Below are 23,994 nucleotides of genomic sequence, written 5' to 3'. Positions count from 1 at the left end.
TCATATATTTATAATGGAAGTGCATGTACAATCAATACCCTCATAGACTCAGTATTTGGAGTCTCATAATAAAAGGTAAAACTTACCACATTGTGAAATACATTTTATATAGAGTTGATAAAATTACAGTTTTAGTCACTAATTTCTGAACATAATAGTTTAACAATTAAAAAAAGACAGAGCCAAAGTATCCCTTTCAAATACCTGTTTTTCTGTAAAGACAAATACACTCATATGTTAAATTTCAAAAATTTACAAATATTGAATGCATATACACATAGTACATATTGACAATATAAATGTTTTCTGATATTTCAAAAATATTTGGAGGACTTTAGTTCTGACCGAGATGGAGTAGCACCATACTCCCCAGATCCTCCAGAGCTCTTATGACTGAAAAATCCTAGTCATAACAGCACAAACAAGCAAAGACTCTTGATGGTGGAAAGAAGAAGGCAGACTTCCTAGGGACTTCAGGACTTGACTAGCAACAAGGCTATGAGTTCCCTGGGTTTCCTTATTGCCTTCCATCTATCCCAGAAGACTTTAGCATAATCACCAATAGGCACAGAGAGAAAAAGCTCCAAGAAAATCCTGCTCCTCCTAATCAATGGAAGGGAGAAAGGGTAGCCAGCAGAAGGGAAAACATTTGGACAATGATTACCCTATTCTACCCAAACTCAAATGGGAAAACTGCACTCACTCATGACTTCAGTGAGGGAAATGGGAAGTAGATATTTTATCCTCTCCATAAAAGCAAAAGTGTCATTCTGATTTCCCCAGTTGGGTGATGTTGACAGAACATGCAGGGAGCTGGTCTTCTGTACCGTCTGCAGCAGAAGCAAGTAATGCTTTGATTCCTCCATCAGAGTAATATGCCAGCAGGATATGAGGTGAGCTGAGCCTCCACCTCCATGTGTTAGAAATGAGACGATGTGTTAGTGTGAGAAGATGTGGCTAATCAGTAGTATACTTCACTTCTTTCCTGCAGTTGTTACTGGGACCCTGCAGAGAGCCCACTCAAATATTCCCAGCAGATTTTGACAACAGAAAGAAAAACAATTTAATGGAGGAAGGATAGCCATTTTAATAAATGGAGCAATAGGAAATTCATAGACAAAAAAACTTAATGAACCTCAATATAAACCTCAGGCCTTAACTCAGAATTGATCATGAACTTAAATGGAGAATGTAGAACTATAAACCTTTTGGAAAAAATTAGGAAAAGCATTCAAAATCTAGGACTAGATAAAGTTCTTAAACTTGGCACCAAAAGTAATATTCATAAAAGGAAGAAATTAAAATTTGACCTCATCAAAACTAAAAATTTCACTCTGAAAATAACTCTGTAAAGGAGATGGAGATAGAAGCTACAGACCGAGAGAAAATATTTATTAACCACATATTTGACAAAGCACTAGTACTGGAATAGGAAGAACTCAAAAACTCAATAGTAAGAAAACCAAACAAACCAATTAGAAAAATAAGCAAAAGATATGAACACCATTTCACTAAAACAGACATATTCATGCAAATTAAAACCTCAATGATATATCATAACACATTTATAATGGCTAAAAAATAGTGAAAATAGCAAATTCTGGTAAGATTATTGAAAAACTGGGCCACTCATATATAGCTGGTGGGAATAAAAGTGACATAGACACTCCATATGATAGTTTGGCAATTTCTCGATAGGAAATGGTTCAATAAGAAAGTAAAAAACAAAATATTTTCCCAGCTCTATAACTGTGCCTGGTACATAAATATGCTCATCAATTTTTGCATGAATAAGCAGATGAATACTTGAATTGAATTCTGTCAAATGATATGAGTTAGTTAAATAGAGGATAAGTATTTATCCAGGAGAAAAATCTTACAGGTGTAAAAGCCTAGGACCTTGAGAGAGTATGGTATGTTCAAGAACCTGAGAAAAACCCAATAGAGCTAAGATGGAAAAAACAACATGTAGAATGTTAAAGATCAGGCTGGAAAGAAGGTAGACTCTGTACTGTACAGGATATTATAATCAAGGTTTAAGATTCTGAAATTATTTCAAGGCAATGGGAAGTCATTGGTTAGTTTGTATCAGGGGAATTATAAGATTATTTTGCAATTTTAAAAGATAGTTTTAGCATTGTTGAGGAGACTTGATATGTAAAGACTCGGAAGTAGTCAAAGTAGTTGAATAGATGTGAAGGTATCAGAGCCCATTTGTGAAGTCTAAGAAATAAAATATTGAATTAGAGACTTGGGGTGTGTCAGTGAGAATGGAAAGCAATAGATGGATTGAGGATTCTTCAGGAAGTAGGATCAAAGGTATCAGAGCATTTGCTGAGTGAGTAAAATGTGGAAGGAGCTAAGGATAATTAATGGGATTATATATTGAGCAACTAGGTGAATGGAGGTTTAGAAGTTTTCGAAGAAGATATTGATTTGAAATACATTCTTTTGAGATTCCCAGAAAGACTGAATGGACAGTTATACATAATGCACTGATAGTCTGAACCAAAGAAGAAAATTAAGAAATATAACAGTGATCCATGGAAAGGGATGAGTAGCCCTAGGAAGGACATGGAAAGGATTTAGGACAAAACCTCAAGAAACTCCTACACTTAATGAACAGAACCTTAGAAGCATAATTGTGAAAGTTGGAAAATACAAAGTATCAGAAATGTCAGGGGAATAAAATGTTTTCTAGAAGGAAAGAGTAACAAAGCTCTTTAAGTTACAAAGTGCTAAGCCTCATTCTAGGTAAGAGATTTCTAATTGCTAACTGGATATATAAATCATACCAGGGGGTTTATGGCAAAACCTCTAGAAGAAACCCAGGTCTCATACACTGCCATGTTCAATGACAATGTAATATTGGCTATTCTTGGACTTGAAAAACATCAGCTATGATTATGAGTCTCTCACTTTACATAGTCACCTATATTTGAGCATTATTGAGGCAGTCTATAAATGCTTGTTAAAGTGGATCTTTAATCTTGCCTTTTTGAGACAAATTGGTCCTTTTTGAGTTAAATTATGCTCTTTCACGAGAGACAATAAAAATATAAAATACATATTTTAATACGATAATAAGAATTAAACATGTCCATTGTTTACAATTGGCAAATAAAAGTTGTAAAGGAAAAAAAGCACTCACAATGTAGGACTCAATAAAAACCATTATTTATATTTTTATATATCTGTATATATTCATGCAATTGTTGTATTAATATGTTATATATACATGAATGCAGTTAATATCATAAAGCAGAATATATTTTATAATCTGTATTTAGGAATCTCGGAATATTTGTAGGCTTTATTTATTTAGTATTGAAACTGAATTTTTAATATTTACAACATAAAGGCAGGAATCACAATATCCTCCCTGAATCAACCATTAACAGATTGGCTGCCACCAAAAATAAATAAATAAATAAATAAATAAATAAATAAATAAATAAATAAATAAATAAATAAATAAATAAATAAAAATAAATTATTTTTCACTGGTAGAGTAAACCTCAAGGAGGGTGTGGAGTTAGTGCTTCTTAGCTGTCTTTTGGTTCTGACAATAAGCAATTTGCAGTGAAAATACACACACACACACAACACACACACACACACACAATAATTGAGTGTTCATGTGTGACTCTGATCTATGTAGAAGTTGTCAATTTGTAATGTTTTTAGTAAATTGATTTTTATTTTGTGTCATGCCTGTTTTCTATACTACTTTTAACTTCAGTTGAGAGTATCTGTGCTATTTTCCTCAGGAATGAATTTACTAAGAACTTTAAGAATTGTCCACAAATATATAACTTTTAATTGAAAACTGAAAAGCAATAGAGATATAAGAAAAAAAATTGGGATTCTTTTATTTTTATTACATTTGTGTTCTGGAGCAAAACTATTTACTTTGAATAGGTAGTGTAACTGTAAATAAAAGACAAATAGTCTCCAGATAAAGCAGTTATCAGATGAAGATTGCATCTCAGTGCAAAGCTTCATCAGTATTAAAATGCTGATTCTCTCCAGTAGGGGAATTTGGAGATTTGTTTGCAATACTAAATGTGAAGACTACATATTCTTACCCTTTAAAAATAGGTCAGGCTTCAAAAGAGACATTTTTATTCTTAAAGTTACAAAACAAACAGTTCTCATGGGCATTGTTTTGTTTACTTGGTTTTAGCTGCATTTACTAGGTGTGAAATTTGAAAGATTTATGGGACTAGCTAGAGGCAGAAGTCATAATGGCTAATGCAGTTCCATCCTAGCAGAAGCAGTTTCTCAGTTGGACATAAGGCTAAGGTAAAAGAAACAAACGTGTAGAACGTGAGATATGAGTATTATGAGACTTTAACCAAAGCTCTTTTATACTATACTGCATCCGTTCATTTCCTTGTCCTCTAAGCATCATTAGCAAATCAAACCTGCACCAATTCATTTATTGACTTAAATGATTACAGTGGTTTAGATGATTCTTCACCGTGTTGCCAGTTTTTATGGGCTTGATGGCTTCATATGCTAATAAGTGGAAGGACCAGTCTAATTAGTCTGGGGAAGGGGCTGGGATTCCCAGGAAGTTGGTCATTTCCCACTCTTTGACCTTTTGTGGCTAGCCTTGGGACAGCCGTGGCACCTGTAGGCATGTTATTCATCATGCTAATATATTACAATAAGCATATAATGCAGCTCAAGTTCTGCTAAAAGTTAAATCTCCCATCCTCTTGAGCCTCAAGGCCTACTGAGGGGTTGAATCTTTCACCATTTTGATGTTAATTGCTGTAGCATTCCTTGAATGGCTGTTCCCTGCCCCCTTCCTTTCTCACTACCACACTGCATGCAGCTTTTCTATTCTCAGACATCCACTAGCATGTCCACAGATTTGGTTTCCTCACCTGAAAAGTGAAGCACCAGATGATTTCTGGACTCCCTTCTCAGCTATGAAATTATTCTGAAACTGCTTATGTAATTATGAATTTTTAAAAGTACTTTTCTAGAGGCCTTTGACAATAACATATGCATAACCCTTCCTAGAAATATAAGAGGAGAGTTAAAAATGTCTGACTCCCAGTGCTCTTTTTAGACCAAAATTTTTGTTATTATAGTTTCATAAGATGGACACTGTTTGCTTCAAGTTCTGTGGACTAACATTCGTATCCAACAGCAATTACAATTCTAATGGAAAAAAAGAGTTAAAACTTACTTTGCCTTTTTTAATGGACTGGGGTACTCCTCTGAAAAAATTGTGCAATCGATGGCAAGTTACAATTCATACTTTAACTTTTCAATTCATGCCTTTACAATTTTTAAGTATACCATATAGAAAGAAACATACCTTTAACTCTTCTCTAATCTTTTGCAATTTCCTTTTTATGGGCCATAGGTTCAAAGCCTTTGGCAAGCAATAGAAACTTAATAACATTGTGTATGTTGACTATATTTATTCTTGCCGTTACCTTTAATGGCAAGTGATACTTTTACGATAATGATATACAATTCCTTTCTAATGTAGATGTAAGTGAAAGAGAAAGTGAACTGTCTTTAAACATATTAAATTGCTAGAATTACAGGTCATATGTGGATAAAATAAAAATAGTGAAAGTGATAATTAGATGTCTGAAGATTAGAAACTCACAGTTTTGGAAGTGGATGTGATTCATCCAAAGCTCTCTTGACCGTGTCTAATGTCTTAGATAATCATAATAACCTTCTCTCACTTGGCTTCCAAAATGATTCTTTCTCTAGCTATAAAATGTCTATTTCACTGAAAGCCAACAAGTTGAATTTTGGAGTTGATTGTTTAATCGTGCTTTTCTTGGGCTCATTTGTCAGCAGAGACATCTGACTAACCAGGGATTGTAAATGGACAAACCACTTGAGCCTCTGTCTTTGATTAACTCCCAAAGTTTCTCTTCTATTTAAAGTCATCCGAGGGAAGGTGTGTATTTCCCTGTCTGTTCTCTTATACCAGGGATAGGAATGAAAATATGTATGATACATTTTTAGTAGCAATTATAAAATATCCATCAATGTTTTAAACCAATGTAGCTTTTTCCTCAAAATTCCATTTATAGGATTTTTTTCTACCACGAAAGCTGTTACAGATGAGCTATGATATAGATGTAAGGATGTTTATTGAAGTGTTGTTTGCATAGTAGTAATTGGAGATTAAGCAGATTTCCTTCTTGTAATATTTTCTACTCTTGGTTTCAAGGATACTCTCTTCCTTCTTCTGGTTTTCCTGCTACTTAACAACTCCTTCCAGACCTTTTTGCTTCTCTTCATCACCTCAGACTCTTAATGGTGGAGTGCTTCAGGCCAAACTTCCATCAGCCTTTTCTTGATCTGATATTTATGTCTTGGTATTTCTAGCTGTCTTATGACTTTAGTAGCCTTTAAATATTAATGATTCACCTTCTTCTCTCTGTTACTTGTTATTCACTATAACCAGGGCCTATATATTTAACTGATTATGCTACATTTCCACTTGTCTATCTAATATATATCTCAAATTTTGCATGCCCTGAACTCAATTCTTGATTTTATACCTTCCTCCAATCTTCCTAGCTTAGTAATTGCATTCCACCAACCTAAATAGTCATGTTTTACTAGACTTGTTTCACCCACTATCACAACAAATCTATCATAAAATCCTGTTTGCTCTACATTCAAATTATTCCACAACAAAATGAAAGCTATTTCAATACCATCATATGTAAATTGAAGTATTCAGAGCTTTCCCTTTGAGATCAGGAACAAGATATAGTTTCTTGTTTTCACCATGTCTTTTCTGAGCCAGCTTTTTAAGGCAAGAATAACAAGTAAGGGGAAAAAAGACACAGATTCATAGACTATATACTTGTATATTTAGAAACTCCTAAATAAACTGCTAATAAATTATTAGGATTTATAAGAAAGTTTATCTATGTTGCTGGTTTCAAACTCCATTATGTTTATACACACTAGGAACAAAGTTAGAAAGATATATATATTATTTACATCAAAAATAAAAAGACCTAAGAATAAATCTAACAAAAGATATACAAATGCTTTCTAGAAATTTATAAAAGATTATTAGGTACAATAAAAGAGATCCAAATGGTCAATGTTATAAAGGTGTCATTTCATTCCATTTTAATATAGATCTATTGAAACACTATGTAATAATTAATTTTATGTGTCAGTTTGACTGGCCATGGGGTGCCCAGGTTAAGCCTTTTTTCTGGGTGTGCCTGTAAAAGTGTTTTCAGATAAGATTAGCATTTCAAAGAGTGGACTCATCAAAGTATATTGCCCTCCCCAATGTGGGTAGGCATCATCTAATTCCTTGAGGGACTAAAAAGAACAAAAGGCTGAGAAATGCACCCTCTTTTTGCTTGCTTTGCTGCTTGAGCTGAGACAGTTCATCTCATATTCTTTTGCCCTTGGACTGGGATTTACACCAATGCACATATTGATCTCCTTGGTTCTCTGACTTTAGGTTCTCTGGACTGAATTACACCACTGGCTCTCCTGAAGTCTTTAGTTTGCAGGTGGCAGATTGTGGGATTTCTCAGCCTCCATAATTTTGAGAGCCAATTCTTCATAATAAATCTCTAAATAGATGGATGGGTAGATGGATGGATGGATGGAAGGATGGATAGATAGATATCTTTTAAACTTCAGACAGATTATGAGAGTGTAGTTATAGTTCTGGCACAAATGGACACCCTTGCACATGTGCATCAAGATCCACTTGTAAGAATATTCACAGAACTGTTGGTGGAATAACTGAACCCTGACAACAACTCGGGTATACTTCACCTATAGAATGGATGAATAAATACTTTTAGCATATTCATAAAGTTGTATGTAACAATGAACAAAGTTTACTGCTAGAAAATCAAAGAATGACATACAGACATATATAGTAACATTCGATATAAAATTTTCACCAAGAGTGTGTTAAATTCTCATGATGATTGCATTAGTTCTATATTACCACTGTTTATCATATTACTACAAGTTTAGTAGTTTAAAACAATGCAAATTTATTACCTTACCATTTCTAAGGTCACAAGTCTGAAATCAGTATCACTGGATTAAAATCAAGTTGGCAGCTTGCATAGGTTCTTCTCCTTTTCTACTTCTGGAGGTTACCAATATCCTTGGCTCATGGTCCCTTCCTCCATCTTCAAAACTAGCAGCATAGCATTTTCAGATTTCTCTCTGCTTCTGTATCATGTTACCTTCTGTCTCTCTGATCTCATGACTACCTTCTATAAGGCCCTCTTTGATTACATTGGGCCCACCTGGATAATCCAGGATAATCCAGGGTAATCTTCCCATCTTAATGTAAAAACACTTACATTAGCTTACAGTTGGGCAAAACCATTTAACACAAAGCCTGTTTTATAATACAGAGTTGGATATCTCATGTAATGTATTGAATACTGTACTGAAAGTTAAAAATTGAATGGCTTTATGGGTACAGAATGGTTTGTCACATCCACAAAGTCCCTTTTGTCATATAAGGTAACACATCCACAGGTTTCAGGGATTAGGACGTGGACGTTTGATATACTAGATTATATTGGCTACAAAAGTGTTGAAATTTTCGTATCGAAGAGAAAAATATTCTCCAAAACGTTTGATCAATGTCTTTGTGAAAACAGAAAATATTTCTGTCAAAAATTTGCATTTCATCATCACTAACAAATATTAATTAGCACTTCAGCTGTGGAAAATAAAGGAACTGTGGTCTCATGTCAGCTACCAGTGTCTTTGTGTAAGTGATAATCCCATCAAATATTACTTTTTTTTCTAGTACTTAAAAAAAATTGATGTATAGGATCGAGTTTCCATTTACAAAAATTTTAATGACTTTTTATACCTCTACCTGCGACTCCACCCAGTAAAATTTCTTCATAACCTCAAATGCCCCATTAGTATATAATTTGGGAAAAAAATATTAAGAAATATTTCCTCCTAGTCCAGTGTTTTACACAGAGGTCAAAATATACTCATGAGTTGTCTTATTATAAAGTTCCTGTGCTGGTTTATTAATTTATCTTATAATTTTTTTCATAAGCATTTAGTGACTGTCTATTATGTACCAGAAATTATGGCAGAATGTGGGGATATATTATATAAAAGGCAACATACTTACCCTAAATCTTTTATTCAAGTTGCATAAGAAATTAGGGAGAAAAACACTAATACAAATACATTGTAAATACAAATGTATTGTGCTAAGAATTTTGAGATATGGAAAGATATGAAGCTATTTTAGTGAAAACAGAATAATAGAAGCACTTTCCTCCTCCTGGGTAATTCAACTAAGGCCTCAAGGAAGAGGTGACACTTCAAGATAACTCCACAATGCTTAGACAGTAATATGTACCTCGGGAAGGTCAAGGAAACCTTGACACAGAAAACAGCATTTGCTAAGCCAGTGGTTCTCAGCAGGGAGCAGTTTTCCCCCAAGGAACATTTATCAATATCTGGAGACGTCTGTGACTATCACTGTAGGGGTGGCAGGAAAGAATGCTACTAACATCTAGGGGGTTGAGACCAGGGAACTCCTACAATGTACAGAACAGCCCCTACAGCAAAAAATTAGCTTATAACGTCAATACAGATGGTCCCCGATTGATGATACTTCTTCGACTTACTACTTTTCGACTTCATGATGGTGCTAAAGTGCTACGTATTCAGTAGAAACTGTACTTTAAATTTTGAATTTTGATCTTTTCCCAGGCTAGTGTTATGTGGTACAGTACTCTTCATGATGCTGGGCAGTGACAAGGAGCTGCAGCTCCCAGTCAGCCGTGCGTGCGTGCGATCGGGAGGGTAAACAACTGATACACTTACAACCCTTCTGTACCCACACAGCTATTCTGTTTTCACTTTCAGTACAGCATTCAATAAATTAAATGACATATCCAACACTTTATTATAAAATAGGTTTTGCGTTAGATGATTTTGCCCAACTGTAGGCTCATGCAAGTGTTCTGAGCACATTTAAGGTGAGTCAGGCTAAGTTATGTTTTTCGATAGATTAGGTGTTTTAAATGCATTTTCAACTTACCCTATTTTCAACTTATGATGGGTTTATTGGAACATAGCCCCATCATAATTCCAGGGAGATCTGTATTGCCAAACATGAGAAATGCTGTCCTAAGCTACACAGGAATGAGATAAGATGTCATGTTTCTAAAACCACAGGAAGCTTTTTTATTGCTATTATTTATTAAGAGCATACTACATATTTTACTGTTTGAGCATAAAGACAAGTTCAGATGAACATGAAGATATAAATGGTAGGTGGTAGGGGGAGTCTTTAAAGAAAGCAATAGTGAAAATAATGATAAAAATATTCATAAAGATATGAGGCAAATGATGAAATATTATCAATAGAGTGTTGTCATTTAAGAAAAGCCATCCAAAATGAATTATTTAAGCACTGAATTTAATGTACACACATATAAGGTATCTTCCCCAAAGAGACTAGTGTAGAAATTATATTTAGAAACATAATTTTTGCAATTACCACTATGAAAAGCTGGCTTGGTTGAACACTGTATTCCAAAATTAAGCATCTAGATTTTTCCAGTCTGAATATATATTTTATATTATGACCTACTGTTTTGGAAATATATTATTATTATTTTCAATATTTCAGTTTTCTTTTAGCATCATACAAATAGTATACACATATTTCTTACCAGGATCCAGTAAATGACCCCACAAACCAAAAGAAAATTTTATGATTTAGTATCTTGTTTGAGGGGCCCAAAAGACAATGTGATCAAGTGTCTGAGAATATTCACAAATCACCAGATGCAATACCAGAAACATGCCAAATATTTTTAATTGTTTTGAATGCTGTGGAAAAGTTTAAGAAGCCAAGTCAAGCTTGAAATAAAATTCAGAGGCTTTATAATACAGTCAGCACCCAGAAACTATCAGAATTGTGTGGGTGTTTGGATATTATTGTTTAAAAAATGCAGAGAAAATTCTATTTTAGTAAACAGTCCCCTTGGAGAAGTAACTTGTCAGTTATACTGAATAGTGGCATGGTTTTCAATGTGTCGAAAACAGACAGGGACTGACCTTAGCCTCCTTGAAGCAATGAGCTCAGCTGGTTCTAAACCCAGATCCTTAGGGTGTCAAGACAGTATTACCCTCCACATTAACTGGCCCCTGTGTGTTTACTTCTATTGATGTCCTATATTGTGCTTTCTCAGACAGAACCCAGCAGTTTCAAGTTAGCGTCCTTGGAGTTAGAACTTTAGAAAATGTCATCACAGCTTAAGCAACGGTGATCAAAAGTAACTACCTCATATCACCAGGAGCCAGTTCTAGTTTTCCACTAATCCAAAATAAGTAAAGAACATCATGTTCAAAGGGACTATTCTGTACAATTCTTGACTTTTAAGTCTGATGAATTTGTGGGTGAAAAATATTCTTTTTGATCTGAGTTCAGTGGTTGTTACCTCCTATCTAAAAAGAGTTAGTTAGAATGGATAATAAATTAGGTTGGAATGTAAAACCGAGAAGGTACAGTATAATAATTTCTCTAAAAGTGTGATCTCAGAAAAAGTCACTTTCAGAAATGAAAGTTTCAATAACTTCAGGAATCAGGCTGCAGAAAAGAAGGGAGCAGAAACTTGACATTTGTGGAAATCCTCCTTTTGGAACTCACAATGGTTTCCTTAGTCATTAGGAGATCTACACAGATATCTGAGAATCAGCTTTCACATTTTAATTCTCATTTTCTCCTGAGATTGTTCATAGTCTATATAACCTCTTTCCCTTTAGACAAGCCCTGCAAAACTGCCAATCTCATGGGCATCCATGCTCATCTGATGATGTTCTACTGACAGATAGAAGTCTGAATATTTGGTTTCTATGGTTGGAGGTATATTATGCAGTTACTAACTTTCTTCTCTCAAAGTCAGTATCAAAATTTATTTAAACAAGAAATGCTGTTCAAACAATTCAGTTTTGATCAAGAAGTGAAAATCAATAAATTTTATATTTATATCTGTATGTATATATCTGATACAAATTTATATGATAAAATTAATTCTGAGGATAATAGTGAAATGATTACATAAATGCATGTATCTTTTATACCTAACTGGAAGAAGAGATGATTTGATAGTGTTATTTGGAAGTACTTCCAGCTCTTTTACTCCTTTTCTTAATAAATTATAGCAGGACCAGTATGTTAATCTAAAAATTAAAACCAACATCTTCAAAAAGAAATATTATTAATTAGAAAGATTTAATAAACTGTTTGTAGTGTCATAGGTTGGTTTTTATTGGGCACTCATGCCTTTATAATTGATCTTCTCTGAGACATTATTACTCTAAGATTTCATTTACTAATATGTTTTGAAATGGCCAAGAAAAACATCTATTGATTAGCAGTTTTAAACAAGAAATAGATAGTGTTTAAATATTTAGTATAATAAGTATCCAGATTCTCCTCTTCCAAATCAGGTAGTTACACTAGCATGTCACAATGCATTAAAATTGAAAGAGAAGTTCATTATTTTTTCTTTGCATTAACCCTCAGCAATCAGAACAAAACCTAGATGCAAGAGGGGGCTGGGATATGCAGGTCTACTTGAGAGGAGATGTTCCAACTAATAATTCATTCACCATGAAAGAAGGGTAGAAGAAATTTAGTTTAACGTGGTTTCCATCACACAATGTGTTTTTAAAATTAACAATTAGCTGATTTCTTTTTTCCAGAATAATTTATTTCCTCAAAAAGCTTCATGCAAATACATTCTCTTTAATATGTCTCACAGATCCATGAAAAATTCCCAAAGAATATCACTTAGGTTTCAACCAGTCACCTTCCTGTAAAAGCCAGTAAGACTTTTGGGTGCGGAAAAGTATGAGTTAGATGACTTGGTTAGCTTAAGCCTCCTCACTTGAACATTTTTCAGTTTCCTCATCTACAGTGTGGGTATTGCACTGGATAATCTATTGGCCTCTTTCTTTATCTAAACTTCTAGGATTCTTGACAGGGGAGAATTTATTGTGAAGCAAATGAAACCTAAAATTGAAAAAGCCCCTCATCTTCTACATTTAGGAGGACGCTTGCAATATCTTAAATAGTCATATGATATTTTACATTTTGCAAGGGTAAGTCATTTTAATTGCAATCAGTAAAATATTTGCCTCTGTCACATTTCTCCTTGTGTCAGAAGCACTGGCAACATGGATGTTCTATATTAGTAATTTGGATTCTTCTTTTAAAAGGAATTCTCAAATTCTGTGAACTTCAGGCTCCACAAAAGCTGGATTCACCCCTACTTAAGATGTCTATACTTTTCTTCTTTGGATACCTGTAAACATAAGAAGATGTTAATATAGTTCAGCCTGTCATAATTGTCATAGTAGAAATTGGAATGAATAATCTCCCCCTTGGCCCCCTTTAGTCCATAGATTCTTCTTAACCTCTATAAGGTAAGAATGTTAGTTGTTTCAGATTCTATGGACCAATATTCATACTCAAACAGCAATTCTAACCCTAAACAGAATAATAAGAATTGATCATTGTCTTCCTTCTGTTTGTAGTCTGGGTTGCTGTATCTAGGAAAACGCAGTATCCATGGCAACTTGATGTTCAACTTATAACTTCTGAATACTTTGCCTTTTCCTTTACATTGTTATATTTATAATCACACGAATGACCTCTCAGGCATTTTTGTGACCATTAATGACAGTCTCTATTAAAGGCCCCTAGCTTTTCCTGAGACCACCGAAGCTTTCTGTTGGTACTTAACGCCATGAAGATGTTCAGTCTGAAGGTTATTATTGCTTAAATAACAACTTGGGAAATTATGCAAGGCTAGCAATTTAGGTTGGCTATTAGACTATTTTGGAAAATCTATATAAACACCAATATCAGACAGAAACAATAGCAATGAAAGTCCAGGCCACTGATGAAACTGAAGGAAAGGTAAAAATTTCTTTCCAGGTTGTTGGCCTTTTAAAAATAACTGTGACTTAAAAATGTGAGAGCTGTATACAGTTTGGGATTATTAACGTGCTTACTCTTCCTCAGTCTCCCAGTAAGATTCCACCCACTCTTCTAGGAAATGTCTGCCCTAAAATGCATTTCCTGCTGTGTTAATTACCTTACAAAGTCAGGATTATCACAGGCCTGTTTATGTTCATTGCTCATGATGGTTTTTACAAGTGAGAAGGAGAAGAGAACCAAAAATTAATGTGGAAAGCTCTTGAGTTCTACTATGAACAATCAGTTGGACTCATGTTTTACAAATGTAAGAGTCATTTAAGAGATTTTGTTTTTATTTTACAAATAGCAAACACTATAACCTGAAGGCCAAGAGGCCATTTCGGCCACAATACACATTTTGTCCTTCCTTCTCTCATTGTACCTATTTATCCACTTCATTAAAAACCTCTAATCAATGCAGAAATTGACACAACACTGTAAACTGACCGTACTTCAGTAAATATGTATATATATATATATAAACCACAAAATAACAACAACATAAAAGCCTCTCATCTGACTCCCACGTTTTTCTTCCTAAAACAAACAAAAATGTTTGTAAATTGCTCCTCTCTTGAAAACAGAAACCTCTATAACCCTGTTCCCTTTGTAGCAACCCCCTCTTATCTTTCGTCCAAAGCAGTATTAGAAAGACTGCAATGACCATCTTCACACTCTTCACACTCTTTTCTCCTTCATTCCTCAGCCCACTAGAATTTGTCCAACAACTTTACAATTCTGAGATTTCACTTCAGCTAATGCTACCAGAGATATCCTGATAACCAAGCTGGATTGACATTCCTCACTTCCTACCTTCTGTGACCTCTTAGATCCACTTTTAACCACTCCTTATAATCTCAAAACTCTATTTTTGATCACAGCTATATTATGTATTATAGTTCTACTTCCATTACAAAATTCTCTGTGTGATATCCCAGTCTGATCACCCTTTAAATGCTGCTATCTATAGGAATCTATCCTTTCTTCTCTCCTTTATATGCATTTCCTGGGTGATTTATCCGAATTTCTTAGGTTAAAATGCCACCTGTAGTCTAACATGCATCTGAGCCCCAACTGCTCTCCTGTGGCCTGGATCGACATATTCTTCCATTTCCTATATGTATCCATTTAATTTTTCATTATCAACTTACTATCCATTATCCTAAAATTACTTTTAATGTGTATGTCCTTCTTCATTGAATGGTGAATCTTTACACCCAATCACAAACATTAAAAATACAGAAATTATCCTCCATTTCTCCTTTTCTACAGCTTTCATTTGAACTCCAAATCCTAAAAACTCTATCAATATTTTAAAAATTATCCCCTCTAAGATATCATGCCACTAATAGCTTTAGTCCTAATTTCTCAGTAGATTTGAAATTTTTACCTGTACTTACCAAATCCATTCTCAAATATAGGTTTATTTTTAAACACAAATCTCATTGTTTATTTCTGTGTAAAAATTTTTAGTGACATGGCCTTTGCCCATATGATAGTTTGAGTTTCTTATCATTGTTTAAAAGATGTCAAATACTAGACTATAAACTCCAGGAGAGCAAATTCCTTATCTTTTCATTCATCATTTATTCCCAATCTTGATCTAACTGGACATCACAGATGGTAGAGCCTGAATGAATGAAAGCCTTCAAATAGACCCATGATTGTTTCATCTGTCTGACTTACTTGTCTGATTCATCTCTTTATAAGCTTCCAATTATACCCTATTGTCCAGCCATTTTGAACTATCAGGACTCCAGTTTCCTGAATATGCCACGTTGGGTAATACTTTTAGGTTTTGCCTCTGTTGCTTGGACTAGTCTACCCATTGGCTCTGACTGCCAGTGTTTACTCAGCTTTTAAGTTTCACCTTATATAATGCACTTAATACTTTATTGTCCATAAAATCAGTAAATATTTTATACATTTAATTACCTGTCCATTTTATCAATAAAAGCAAATTAGAGGGTGATGATCAACATATTTTTCTTTAAATAAAAAGGATGGAATAGAAAATACTAGATTCTTACTAGGCTGTGAATTGTTTTATGAAATTTTGTTTCACCACACCCACATACACATGAAATATATATGAACTGCATTGTAAAGAAAAATGTATTTTATACAATGATCATGGTCAAAAGGTTTAGAAATCCATACTAGACTGAAATTTCTTTAAAAATAACTGAATCTACACAATTTTAAATCTCTTATATGGAGCTTTGTAAGACATGTATTTGTTGCTGAAAAATATTTATTATTAAAATGACTGTCCCTCAAAAAGCGTAATTTTATACTGCTGTGCATGTTTTTTATCTGTGGTATATAGAAAAATGCTCCCCTAAATATGTCCACATCCTAATCCCCAGAACCTGTGAATATATTACCTTCCATGGCAAAAGGAACTTTGCAGATATGATTAAGTTAAGGATCTTGGGATAGAAAAATGAAAGATCAGGTAAAACCATATAATCACAAAGGTTCTTACAAAAGGAAGGCAAGAGGATCAAAGTCAGAGAGGAGCTGTGATTGTAGAGCAGAGGTTGTAGTGATATGCCTTAAAGATGGAGGAAGGAGCCATGGGATAAGAAAGTCAGGCAGCCTCCAGAAGCTGGAAAAGGCAATGAAATGGATTCTCCCCCTAGACCCTCCAGAAGGAACTATCCCTGCCAACACCCCCATTTTAGCCGATTTTGGACTTCTGATCTTTGAAAATGTAAGAAAATAAATTTATATCATTTTTAAGCCAGTCTATTTGTGGTAATTTTTTTTTGCAGAAGAATAGGAAAATAGCACACTGTCTCACCCAAAGAACAGCCCCCCCCCCCCATTGTATATTACCCTATTGTTTGGAAATGCTAAGCTAAACATTCTGGAGGCTACCCTTAATTTCCAAAACAGCATTCTCTTTTCCTTAGAGGATCTAGCAGTAGGACTTCTCATTGCTGTTTCTGGTTTCACTAGACTATTTTTAACACATATGCTATACCTTCCCAAAGAACTGGTACAGCCTCAAGAGAAGGGGAGAAAACTTACCTCATTATTTACTCACATCATCTAGCCCTTTCTCTTGACTATCAAAAATACCAATTAATATTGATTGATTGATTCTGTTTGTGTGACTTTGCCTCAGAAGGCACTCATACACTCTCAGGCAGTGCATGTTTATGAACATGGATATGAACAAACAAACTCTAGAGTTTTGAATTTAGAAATCTTTGTCTTTGTTATTTTGAAAGCGTTTTTAATATGTCTAACAATTACCATCATTTAATGCAGACGTGTATAGTGATTGTTCATTTAAGTATTTGAATTCTGATTTAATCTATGGCCATCCTGTCTTTGTAATGCCAGGAGGCTCTTAGTTCTGATCTGTGTGCAGACTATTATGTTAAATAAAAAGAAGAACATTCATGAGATAAGCACCACTTATAGAGAAGAGTAACAGTGAAATGAATATCCATATGTGGCGAGTGCCATACATATGAAAGGATCCTGGTTTACAACTTAAAATATCAATAGACATTTCTCCAACCACATGTTATGCAGGCTAATATTATATGAAAAAGATAAAAATTTTTTCATTTTTCTCTTTACTATAAGCTTTATTTTCTGCTTCCAAAGACTCCGAATAGCTAAACATTAAAATTCATTTTCTTTACTCTCTTACTGTTTTTATCTGTGTTTTTGTTGTTGTTGTTGTTTTCCCCAGTGTCTAAGAGCTCGTAATTTTGTTTGAGGTACCCATAATCTATCTAGTTAGCCAGGCCGTTAATGGGTTCTCATTCTAGAATCAAAGGCTTTTCTCCTCATCTGCAATCTTCTCCCTCACAGCTAACACAGTCTTTTCCAGAGACAGATCTGGAAATCCATCATTTTGAATGTTATATATGGGATTACAATAATTTTCAGTTCTTATGGAGGCATAGCTTAGTGGTGTAAGTCTATATATTTAATGTGTTCATGAGATTCTCAGAAGCCTAAACAACATCCATTTGCTGGGATTTCAGAATTGAATTTGTGATATCTGATTGGTCTTTCTAGTAATAAAGAATTGAATTCTTGCTGTAGAAAGAATATAAAGCATAAAATAATATTTGCTGAAATGAAAGCTTGGTTGACCTTTTGACTTCATTTTCAAACTGTATGAACCCTCTAATTGCTCTGCTAGCATTTCTGGCATGGGTTATATCAATACATTATTTCAATACTGTTTGTTGTACTGCACTGTCTATATTTACCCCATGTTATTTCTGACATTAATGTACCACACAGAAGTAAGTAGGAAAGAGCAGGTCATTTTTGCAAATGCACTGTAATTTGTTAGCTTCTATGAATTATGTATCAGCCTTCCTGCTGTTTTATTAGGATTTGTAGATACAGAGAACAAATGCCTCATTAATTTTAAAACATGCTTCTCTTTCCTTACTGTCCACAATAAGTTTTTAATATGTAAAGCAGTGACAGTAACATGAGATCATGGACGATTAAAATAAACACAGTTATTTAAGTCATAGCCTGGTTTCAAGTAAACACTGAACTCTGATTAAGGAGTTCTGGGTCCTAGTTTAGGACAGTTACTAACTAGATATCATTCCTAGGACTCTTAGGTATTCTCTCTTGTCCTTCCTTTGCTCTTATGAGAAGTAAAATACTCAATTAGGAGACATCATGTGTTATAGTGGAAGGTGCATAGGCATTGAAGAGAGATTTGCATTTAAACTCTTTCCTAACATGTACTATTTGCATGAACTTGAATGAGTTTTTTACTTTTTTGAGCAAAAATCTACTCATGTGTAACACCTGGTTAATATACACCTATCATTGAGAAAATTAAATAAAAATGAAGTATCTGATTATGTCTCTTACCTGATGGATTCCCATGATTCACCATCAGATTTGCTCTTATAACTGTTTCCACCTTATACCTGGTAATAATGATAATAGGAAACACATATAGCAATCACTATGCTAAGCAATTTTTATACATTAAGTCACTTAATCCTCATAACCCAATGAAGTGGTAACTATTATTATACCCATTTTGCAAATGAAAAAACTAGAAGCACAAAAGCATAGGTTTATTTTTCAAGTTTACTCAACTGGTAGGTGGCAGAGCTGAGACTTGCACATTCAAAATCTAAATCTAGAGTCCATACCCTTAATTACTGTTATGTGGGCAACCATGAAACAGTGCTATCTACCATCTGTTACGGTGACGTTGTCTCTAACTTTAATTGTAAATAATATGTTAGAAATAGGATTGAATAGAGGTCAAGAGACCTGGCTTTTGGAGTCAGCTTGTCGATCACTAGATATAACAGTAACCACTGTTTATCTACCTTCTCAATTTATAAATTATAATGATATTGACTCACCTTTATAATTCTATTTAAATAAAATACAAGCGATGGTATGTGAAGTGATTTTTGTGACTTTTAAAGCAATATCCATATAATGAATTTTTGTGTTTGCAACCATGAAATCAAAGTTATTCAATCCAGATAATAAGTAAATAAATAAATAGCCCTCATTTCCTCATTAATTGTTGTAACCCTATCAGTAATAATCATACAAACAAGTTGACTACCTAAGAGTAGGGGGAAATGAACATGTGTTTAGCATTTAGATTCTATGAAACAGTATTTGTGTCATCTCACTTAATACTCACAAGAATGTTGCCAGGTCTGTACGGTCCACCTAGACAAGATCATTTGCCAAATTTAATCACATCGGAAGGGAAAGACTCAGAATTTGCACACAGATCCCTGCTCTCTGCACAAGTAATCTACCGCTGCTCTGGGGCAGAATTAGGAAAAGACTATGGTGTTGAACTTCACTTTGAGAAAAATTTTCAAGAATAAACTGGAATAAAATTTTGCCCATTAAAGTTAACTATTTTTTTCTTAAAATACTTTTTAGAAGAATTGGATTTTTCTCACTTTACATCTTGAGTAATAATAAAACATAATGAATTCAAAGAGGAAAAGATTTTTTTTAAGGATTTCATAAATTGTCAGTGTGCTTCTAACCCAGAAATTTTGTGGGATTTGTTTCCCACCACTTCCCAACATTTAGGCATTTTGTTTGACACTTACTGTTAAAACTAAGGGAAATAAGACACAGGAAGCACATCCAGCAGGAAGAAGAGGTAGAGGGAGTAGAATAAGAATGGAAGGAAAAAAATTATTTGAAAAATGAAAGAGAGAGAGCAAATATGTAGGTGGATCAAAACAACTGAAGCTGGGGCAAAAAAGTTACATCTCTTTTGATTTTGTTTTCAGAAGCTTAAAATGCTTTTAGACTTTAAAACTGACTGTGAAAGTTATAAGGATAGGGACAAATTGTATATAAGACTCATTTTCCTTTTCTCCCTCATTTTTAGAAAGTTTTGATAACTTGATGAAGGTCTAAATAGTGGATTCAGGGTCTTATGCTTCAAAGAATGTATTAGGATAATGACTACACATGAGAAAAGAAAAATACGACATTATAGAAAAATAGAATCAACTGATTCTTTTACATGTATTGAATACAGTCCCTCATTAAACCGAAGTGTTGCTTATTTTCTGGGGTTTTTTTCCTTTTCTTTTTTTGGAAGCATAGTCAGTTACAATGTGTCAGTTTCTGGTGTACAGCACAGTGTTACAGTCATGTATATACATACATCTATTTGTTTTCACATTCTTTTTCATTAAATGTTATTATGAGCTTTGAATATAGTTCCTTGTACTATACAGAAGAAATTTTGGGGTTTTTTAAATCTATTTTTATATACAGTGGCTATCACTTGCAAATCTCAAACTCCCAAATTTATCTCTTCCCATTCCTATTTCCCCCAGTAACCATAAGATTGTTTGCCATGTCTTTGAGTCTGTTTCTGTTTTGTAGATGAATTCTGTGAAAAATGTCTTGGGTAATTTGAAAGCGATCACATTAAATCTGTAGGTTGCCTTCGTTAGTATGGCCATTTTAACAAAATTGATTCTTCCAATCCAAGAGCATAGGATATCTTTCCATTTCTTTAAGTCATCTTTAATTTCCTTAATCAGTATTTTGTAGTTCTCCATATACAAATCTTTCACCTCCTTGGTCAGATTTATTCCTAAGTATGTTATTGTTTTGGATGCAATTTTTGAAGGGATTGTTTCTTTCTTTTCCTGCTATTTCATTCTTAGTGTAAAGAAATGCAACTGATTTCTGTATGTTAATCTTGTATCCTGATACCTTGTTGAATTCTTTTATAAGGTCTAGTGGTTTTTGTGTGGAGCTTTTAGGGTTTTCAATTGTTGCTTCTTAATTGATTTTTATTAGAACTTTATAAATTAGTGAAAAATATCAAATTGCATTTTGGATCCAATTTCTAGTTCCAGGGATTGCCATAAAAATTAGCTGCTTGCTTTGTGAAAATGTTCATATTCATTAGTTCTGGCAAAAAAAAATGTTCTGGGACACCTCTGGATCACTAGCAAATGCATGATGTCTGCTATTAAGTATAATTTATGATGTAAGAGGTATAATTTATGATGTAAGAGTTATAATCAAGGAAGAAACTAAAAAGCATAAGTAAAGAATTTGGGAAAATTTAATCCAAAATCACTTAAGAACATGACACTCAGATGAGTAAAAACTAACTTGTTGGACATACATCCACACATAGCTCATTCTGAAAATATCAGATCTGGATCTTTGACATGCAGACTAATTCAAGAGTCTACTTGATTGTAGACGGCATTGTTCAGCAGTACCTTGAATACTAGTAGGTTGAACCATTAGATATCACTGACATTTGACAAACTTTGGCCTTCAGTTCCATACACTGGATACTGTATAGAGCTAAGCCTGCATACAGAGAGTACCTTTGATTCTGGCCCGTAGGGAGTGGGAAAGCAGAGGCAAAAACAGTCCACAGCTATTCAAAATAGCGAGGAAAATGTATAATCCAAGAAGACGTGAGCCGCTGTTTTCCCCTATTATGTAAAAAAAAAAAGAAAAGAAAAGAAAAGAAACAATTCTGTTTTGGGATTTTTAAAAATATATAACAGTAAAACTAAAATCGTGACACTTGAAACACCCTTGCTGAAGTTTCACTGAGACCATGCCAACCACATCATGTTTCTCAGAAGGAATGATTAGTTATCATGGTCTATTTAAATCAAATCTGTTCTCCTTCCCAAAATGTGTACATTCTAACTTAATTTTAGATAGCTGGCCAATAGTTACAGGAAAAGAGAATGTAATTGTTTAGTGGTAGCACCAAGTGACAGAAGTAACCATTTGTAAAAACACACTTTTGCTTAAGGAAATGTGACTTGGGGAGATACCACAGCATATCCAATCCCACTACAGGACTCAGGATCAAGGGTTTGCTTTCATTCAGAGTTTTGTCCTACTTAAGAAGTGTAATTGAAGAGACTAGCTGCCAAATTGTGAGACCCAATAGAACAGTTATACCACTCAACCAAAATGCTTGTTAGCACTAGAAACTACTTCTAGTTTTAACCTTCCAAAAGGATGCTAAGCCATGGTTTATGGAAAACATGAGAAATGTTATACAAGACAAAACATACTACTTTGATTATCACAGACATAATAAATGGGTTAATTTGTACATTGAAAGCTTCCTGAAGCACATTCTTCCTTGACTGCTTTGAATACCAGCCATCTTTACGTATCAGCCTTGGAAGTTCCGAGGGCTACTGCCATTTGTTCAGATTAGGTCTGTGTGTGGTCGATAAGTCTCTCAGGTAATCTGAAGTAGAAGGGGAAAATGTAGTGCTTTTGATGGTTTGAAAGTTGGAAATATCTCTTCCCCAATTAATTAATGCCTTTCTTTTCAAATTCCTATTTGAGATTTGTCTTATGTTCTCACATGTATGGACTCCAGTGGGCAGTTCAAGATGTTTTTCCCAGTTGTGTTTGGAAAGAAACACATCTGTAGAGAAAGCTGTACCTTTTGCTAGATGAATAGCAGGTAAATATTTGTGTTTGAGATAAAAGTAGACTGTATTAAACTGTGGTTTGGGGGCAGTTAGACTTGGGTTGCAGTTTCCCAACTCTATTTGCTAATTTTTTATTCCCTTGAGAGATTAGGAATAGTAACACCTTCCTAGAATTTATATGAAGAATAAATGAAATTATAAATATAAAATGATTAGTATAGTAACTGGACCATAGAGTTTTGTGTTGTTTTGTTGCTTGGGTTTATTAGGGCTGTTCTCTTACCTCCAGAAGGACAAAGTAAACCCCCCCAGAGCGGGAGACAAAGACATTGAACAATTTTTGATGATTGAGAGCTTATCTAACATGAGCTGTTTTAAACTGAAGTTACTGTTTAAATAAGAAGAAACTGAGTTTTAGTTAGTTGGATAACAGGTTTTCATGAGGTTTTCATACTACCCCATGAGGTAGTAGGGAAGAAGATGAGTTAGAGAGCATCAAGTTTTATTTTATTAGCATATCCAAGCTTGTCACTGTTTAAACTGTCCCTCTTCTTTTACATAAAGGGGATTTTCTGTCATTGATTCAGAAAATATTTACAGATATTTCTGTGTGCTTACTTGACAATTCTATGTGCAATAAAAAGTAAGCTTAAGTGTGATCTCAGAGGTTACATTTCAGTTAGAGAATATGACATGCACACATTTTCCCACTCAAATTAAAGTGTAAATGGAAAGGATATAATTTTAATATGAAAGACACATCAATATCAAAAACCAACATGAGACAATGTTTCAAAGAACTAAGTATTCCTGAGAAAAACTGAACACTAGGTTTTAGTCGTATTAAAGAAAAATTTTTAATGCAGAAAGTGATGCAGGACTGGCTACATACATTTGGGGTCCCAGTACAAAATGAACACTTTGAATCCCATGTTCAAAAATATTAAGAATTTCAAGATGGCAACAGAAAAGCATTAAACCAAACCCTCTGAGCACAGGGTTCTATCCAACTGCACATGTCTCCCACAC

The sequence above is a fragment of the Camelus dromedarius genome, chromosome 10 (genome assembly GCF_036321535.1).
Source record: "Camelus dromedarius isolate mCamDro1 chromosome 10, mCamDro1.pat, whole genome shotgun sequence".
Lineage (NCBI taxonomy): Eukaryota > Metazoa > Chordata > Mammalia > Artiodactyla > Camelidae > Camelus > Camelus dromedarius.
The sequence above is the reverse complement of the archived record's forward strand: the minus strand, read 5'-3'. Positions refer to the sequence as shown.